The sequence below is a fragment of the Lemur catta genome, chromosome 3, assembly GCF_020740605.2.
Source record: "Lemur catta isolate mLemCat1 chromosome 3, mLemCat1.pri, whole genome shotgun sequence".
NCBI classification, from domain to species: Eukaryota; Metazoa; Chordata; class Mammalia; order Primates; family Lemuridae; genus Lemur; species Lemur catta.
The window spans coordinates 112585279-112592709 of NC_059130.1; positions in this window are offsets into that span (position 1 = coordinate 112585279).

Below are 7431 nucleotides of genomic sequence, written 5' to 3' on the forward strand. Positions count from 1 at the left end.
GCATTTCAATTTTCTCTAAAAACCCTTTTATCTAGCCTCTGGAGGAATTTGTGTAAGGTTGGAATAGTCTATTCCTTGACATTTTGGTAGAAGTTTCTTATAAAACCATCCTGAGCCTGGTCTTTTCTTTTAAGAAAAAAAAAATCTAAACTATCAATTTAATTTCTTTAAAAATTGGAAGGCTATTCAGGTTTTCTGTTTTTCTTGATTTCATTTTATTAAACCAGTTGTGCTGTTTTAGAATTCATCCATTTCATCTAAATTTTCAAAATTGTTGGCATGAAGTTACATATGATATTCTGTTATTATCTTTGAAATCTCTGATATATCAATCTTTGTCTGTTACTTAGCACATGGTTGATCTTTGTGAATGTTCCATAAGTTCAAGAACATCTGTATGTTTTAGGTTTGCTGGGCATCATAAAGTTATACATGATGTCTGGAACTTATTAATTGTGATCTTCAAAAAACTATATCTTATGTGTGTCTAACTGAGCTATCAGTTTCTGGGAGAGGTTTGTTAAAATCTTTAACTACAACTATTCATTTATATATATTTTCCATGTATTCCTATCAGTTGTTGCTTTATATCTTTTGAAGCTATATTGTTAGGTACACATATATATTTATGATCATTATATATTCTTAACTTATTGTTTCCTTTATTTGTATACAGTGTCCCTCTCTGTTTCTCATGCTTTTATTTTTTTAATTAAAAAAATTTTTTTGAGGCAGAGTCTTACTCTGTTGCCCCAGCCAGAGTGTAGTGGCATCATCATAGCTCGCTACAAACCTCAAACTCTTGGGCTCAAGTGATCCTCCTGCTTCAGCCTCCCAAGTAGTTGGGACTACAGGCATGTACCACCACACCTTACTAATTTTTCTATTTTATGTACAAATGGGGTCTCACTCAGGCTGGTCTCAAACTCCTGACTTCAAGCAATCCTCCTGCCTTGGTCTCCCAGAGTACTAGGATTTCAGGGGAACCAGTGCACCTGGCCTCTCATGCTTTTAAATGAAATCTTATATTCTTTTATTTTTCTGATATTAATGTTAATAGTATAGGAATCCCTTTATTTTAGGAGTCCTTAACCTTTACTTTACCATAGAGTCCTTTGGCAGTCTGGTGAGGCCTGTGAACCCCTTTTAAATAATGAAACCCCTTTAAAATAATGTTTTTAAATGTTTAGAATTATAAAGCAAACAAATTGTATTGAAATAGTTATCAGAATAGTTAAAATATTTGTGATATTATATTGTATGTACTTTTTTTTTTTTTTTTTGAGACAGAGTCTTGCTTTGTTGCCCGGCTAGAGTGAGTGCCGTGGCGTCAGCCTAGCTCACAGCAACCTCAGACTCCTGGGCTTAAGGGATCCTACTGCCTCAGCCTCCCGAGTAGCTGGGACTACAGGCATGCGCCACCATGCCCAGCTAATTTTTTCTATATATATATATTTTTTAGTTGGCCAGATCATTTCTTTCCATTTTTAGTAGAGACGAGGTCTCGCTCTTGCTCAGGCTGGTCTTGAACTCCTGACCTTGAGCGATCCACCTGCCTCGGCCTCCCAGAGAGCTAGGATTACAGGCATGAGCCACCACACTTGGCCTGTATGTACTTTTTAATTAATGCATTAAATAACAATATTTAACAGTAGGCCTAATAACTATTGTGATTTTGAAGTAGTAATAGGAGTAAAAGATATTTTGGGACTAGGTGTGGTGGAGCATGCCTGTAGTCCCAGCTACTTGGGAGGCTGAGGCAGGAGGACCACTTGAGCCTAGGAGTTTGAGATTGTAGTGAGCTATGATGACACCACTGCACTCTAGCCCAGGCAATAAGGGCTCAAACAACAAGAAGATATTTTGGAATGCTTCAGTAGAGTAATATGAAAATATTGTTTATATTAGTGTCAAAATTACAGATATTACTAGTATTACTGTGATTTGTTATCTACATTTATAAGTGACAGGCTAAATTTTGGCTAGCACTTAGTAAAAATGAAGGCATATTTTTTCCTTCCAAGTTCATGGAAGGAAAAGATAAAAATCCTTGCTTTGTTTTTAATCCTTTTTGTGAGTCTGTTATAAATGACATATTACTGGCTTTTTAAAAAAATCTCTTCTGAAAGTCTCTGCGTTTTGATCAGATACTTCAATCTGCTTACACTTATTATGATTATTGCTATATTTGGGGGTTTTTCATTTCTTTTTCTTTTTCTTTAAATAGACTTCGTGGTATAAGTGGGTTTTTTATTACATGGCTGAATTGCATAGTGGAGAAGCATAGGTCTTTGATGTACCCGTCGCCTGAATAGTGTTCGTTATACCCAATAGATCAAATATTGCTATTTTTTGGACTTTTTCCCTGCCATGTTATTTACTATACGTATCAGTTAGAATTAGGTGTGACACAGAAAACTCTAAATAATAGTGGTTTAAATAAGATATAATTTTATTTCTCTTTTAGTCTAGGGCTGGTGTAGTGACTCCACAGTCCCCAGAGACCTGGTTTCCACCATTTTAGCTGTAGCTTCCATCTTCAAGTTCATCTCAAGGTCCAAGGTGGCTCCTGGAGCTTTGGCCTTCACAGGCTCATCTCCAGAGGTAGGAGGGGATAATGGTGGAAGGGTTAAAAGGGGGCCCCTCTACTTACACTTCATTAGCTAGACTTAATTATGTGGACTCAACTAGCAGTAAAGAAGCTGGAAAATGTTTCCTTTTGGCCAGGTATATCGATGACCTGAATAAAATCAGGGTTCTGTTGCTAAGGACGAAGAACATGGAGGCTATTGAGTGTCCATTAGCAGTCTCTGCCTGGGTCTTCCCATCACAGCTGAGCGTGTACCTGCCAACAGCAGTGGCTCTGAGCCTTCAATATGGTACCCGTTCGCAGGAGGACCAGCCGGCCGTTGGGTGGCGGGATAATTACATTGAATTCCTTTCATTGTGGAGGCAGCATAGATTTGTCCTCACTGAAACAGGCGTTTTTTTCTTGCTATGGGTTTGCATTCTCTGCCTGCCATGCTTCTGCGTGCAACATCCTTGGTGGATTTACTGAATGTCTTATTTACAATCATGGTTGTCTAAACAGCATTGCTTCTGGCCAGACACCTCATTTGTCAGCAAAAGAAATTGGCAGCGGAGCATGAGATTCACTGGTCTTGCCATGTACTCCAATCACCAGAATCATCGGGCTTTATGGGTAGGTGACATGGTCCAATGGGACTCATTTGTCTTCATCTACAAGACAGCCTCAAATGAATCTAAAGTGCTGTCCTGAAGGATGTGGCATATGCTCTGAATCAGTGACCAAGGCATGGTGAGGGCTCTGTCTTTTCCAGAGGTCATGGAGCAGGGAGGGAATCTTGGGCTGGATCACTTACTCATAGAATATTTGCCCCCATTCTCCATGACTTTGGACTCTTCTTGTTTGGAAGTCCCAGTATCCCATAGAAAAATGTTTCCACCAGGGCACACCATAGAGGTCCCATGGATTTGGAGGTTGATACCAACATCTGGCCATTTTATATTCGTTGTACGCTGCATGGACAGAGGGAGAAAGGAGGAGAGGGGATAAGTTCCATGTTGGCTGCTGCGATTGATTCTGGCTATAAAGGGAGAAAATTGCTGCTGCACAGTGGAAACAAGAAGAAGTACATCTCTGTATCCTGTAAAATCCTGTGGGATGCCTTCTAATTCCACAGCTGCTGGTAGAAGTTACTAGAAGATGACAGCAATGCAGTGTGAGCAGGACATCCATGGGGTCAGCTTCCTCCTGAATGAAGTTTAGGTGATCTCACTAGGTAAAAATCTCTGACCATGTGAGCTGCTTGCTGAAGGCCAAGGGCAAATGGGATAGGCAGTAGGGAAGGATGTTATAAATGCCTCCTGTCCTGTGGCATGATAATTATGAGAATTATCTATATATTCTCCTTTCCATGCTGTGTCATGTATATATTTATTGATGGTGCTAATCATCCTTCTTGTGTCCCCTACCATTTTGAATAGGGTGGTTGGTTGGTAAACTTTACAATTTAGTGCACAGATTACAGGATATCAAGAGGGGATGGTGACTAAACCAGAGAAGGGAACATCACCAGGTTCCCTGGAGAGTCGGATGCAGTAACTGCTGGGGCTTTGGATGTTCCTGTCTAAGGGAAGAATAAGAGTGTTCTTGTTGATTGAGGTATGTTTGCCTTAGGTTGGGCGGTAACTTGTGGTTGTTTTACGGACGTTTAAGAAAGGAAGCAAAGGGAGATGTAGGTTGAGTAATTGTGGCAAATGTGGAAGACCAACTGACTCTACCCCTCCCCCTGCACCCCCCTTTCTGTCATGACTCCTTGTACTATGGAGGCTGGAAGCCTAGAGAGGACATTTTCAGGCTCCCGCTTAGCTAGGACATCCATATGTCATGTGGCTTCTGCCACAGAGATGCAAACACACCAGAAGTCGAAGGTGGGATTGAGCACTGGGAGGAGGTGGCCACATGGCTCTTCTGGGTGAATCATGGTGGACGTGTGTTGGTTCTTTGAAGGCAGCTGCAGTGGAGGCCCTGGTGCCAGGTCCCCTCCTTGGTGCTGAGCAGGTGTGTCGCAGCTCCGTGCCTTGGCAGCTCTTCCCGCTGTGATGTGGGGAGCGAGGTCTTGATTCAGCTGCAGTGGCAGAATCTCCCCTGCTAGTGTCGCAGTGAGATTCAGGGGTTATTGCTGGAAGCTCAGCCTACAGTCTGCTGCCCGGATCTCCTAACAAGTCTGACACCAACCTAATAGCCCAAGTTCAGGTTAAATCTGCTGGAGGATGCTGTTGTCTGCAATGGAACCCTGACAAATCACTGTATTTTACCTTTGTTTCTTCCCTCCTTCCATTTTTGCCTTTTATTAAATTGATCCATTTTCTTCTACTCATTTGAAAATTATTCATTTTCTTTTTCTTTCTTCAGTGGTTATCCATAATTACTATGATTCATATTTATGTTAATTTCCCTGGTCAGTTTCTAAAGCTTATTGACATTCAAATTTTCCTTCCCCAAAAGACATCGCCTTAGCACATTCTCACTTCCTTTTAGCCACTGCCATTCCACTGCCAGGATGGTTTTCTGCCGTGCTCCCAGGACAAGGTCTGGGGGAGGGAGGTAGCAATCTTGTTGGTGTGTGGTGTCATCAGGCACTGGAAGGGTATCATTCCTAACACGCACTTTTACCAAAAAATTGTGCTGAAGAACAACGCATCTCCAAGTGTATCATGTAAGAATGTTAATGCATTTAAGAGCCAATGTTTATTTAAGGGGCACCGTTCACTTGTTTTTCTATAGACCTTGAAATCAAATTCCTACTGTCTTCTTTGCGTATATATTCAATAATTCAATGTGTATTTATTGAGTAAGTGCTATGTGCCAAACACTGTTTTGTATGCTCTTTGGATGCATCAGTGAGCAAAGCAGACAAAGATTCCTGCCCTCATGGAGTTTATCTTCTAGCAGGGAAGGAAGGTAATAAAAACAATCAAAATAGATCCATATATTTTATAGTATGTGAGAAGGTGAGAGTCCTATGAAAAAAAGCACAAGTAGACAGGTCAGGAGAAAAAGCAACGCCTGGGGAGAGAAGGACAGGTCATGGTATTCAATCAAGTGGTCAGCATTGGCCTAATTGGGAAGCAAAGAGTTGAAGCAGGTGAGGGGTTGAGCAGAGCAGATATCCAGGGAAGGGTGTTCCCAGCAGAAGGAACAGTCACAGCAAGGGCTTTAACGCCTGGAGTAAGCCTGATGTATTTTAACTTATTTTAAACATGCCATTGAGAAGCATCATTTTTTCCCCCTTGAATTCTGGCCCTCAATTTTCTGCTTACGTAAAATTATACAGGTGAATACATATTATAGCATACACTGCTTACCATGCTTAATTAAGTATCAGGCAAGTGTTGGCCATTACATTTAAAAACTATGCCCAGCACCAGTGGGCTAGATATGTCCATTGGTACTTGTCTTTCATTCTGACCCCTCCTGTGATCTGACCTCTATTGCAGAGGCTAAATGACTCAAAACTACCTTTTCCAGACTCCCTGGTAGCTAGGGTCTGCCTGAGATGCAGTTCCTGCCTCTGAGACTCACTCACATGAGATATGGAAGCCTCACGTGAGACTAAGGCTATCTCCTGTGACAAAGAGTAGCTGGTAAACAAGTTCTGATGAGTGACATGGTGTAGCTGGAGTCTATGTTCCACAGTCTGCTCACCAGCTTCATGAGTTTGGGACAGTTGGGCAGCATCATTGGAGGCAGCAGCTATTGTGGTATGACCTTGAAATCAAGGAGACCACAGACTTCTACTACTCTAGCCCTTCCGATGATTTTATAATCATCAATTCCCTTCATTAAATATCTTTCTGCTTGAAATACCTAGATAGATATTTACTAAATCTTGAGTAAGAGAGTTTTGCAACAGCTGGTGTCCTTTTGTCCAAGGTGCATTTTTCCACTTGTGGTACATTTTGGATACAATGATTATAAACCTTGGTACTTTGGGGACTTGCTTGGCATATTCCTGTCCCCTCTACTCCCTCCTAGCCCAGGGCCCAGTGGCAATGGCCTCCATACTCCAAACATCCCCAAACTCAAAGCTCCCGGGCCAGGTCTTTCCCTTCTCAGAGCCCATGGGCAGAGCAGGGTAGGGCTGGTGCAGGGGGTGGGAGGATGTCGACTGGAGTTCTCTGCAGTGCGGCCTACCCTGGGGAGCACCACGCACTGGCAAGTTAATTGTTAACATGGCCCATTTAGTCCAAAGTGCCAAGGTCTCACCCCTGAGGTCCTATGAGACCCTGTTGTCTCTCAGGGCTCCTTGGGTGGAGTAGAGGTTGGCCCGTGGGGGAGGCAGCAGGGGGCAGGAGCTGAAGTTGCAGCCCCTGTGGTTACCCTCTGTGTACCTATCTTCAAGGTGAGCAGGATTTGTGTCTCTGTAGTGCCTCCTGCCTTCGGAGGTGATGGCTGCAAGGAGACAGAGGAGGAGGAGGATTCTGTCTGCCTGGGGAGGGGACAGCAGGAAAAGCCCCAGAGAGGAGGTGCCATTGCAGCTGGATCTTGAAGCATGAGTCAGTTCACCAGAAGTTGAGCAGGGAAGGATGCTGAGAACAGGGAACAGCTTGAACAATGGCTCAGAGGTGCTAGCAGTCCACCCATCCTCCTGTCAAAATCCTGTTTTCCTATAGAGATGAACAATAAAGTATTTAAAGTGTCAGGTACGTGGTCTTGTTCTGGGGCCCACAAACAAGGATGCTAGGGACTGTCCCAGGCCAGGACCTGTCCCAGGGAAAAAATATCCCAAGCGATTGCCTGGATTGGGCAGCTGGGAAAGGGGTGACAACAGAGTTTGAAGAGTGCCCACCAAGTACCAGGGCACCAGCTGGGCACTGTGATGCCTCTGTCATCCTCCCAGTCAC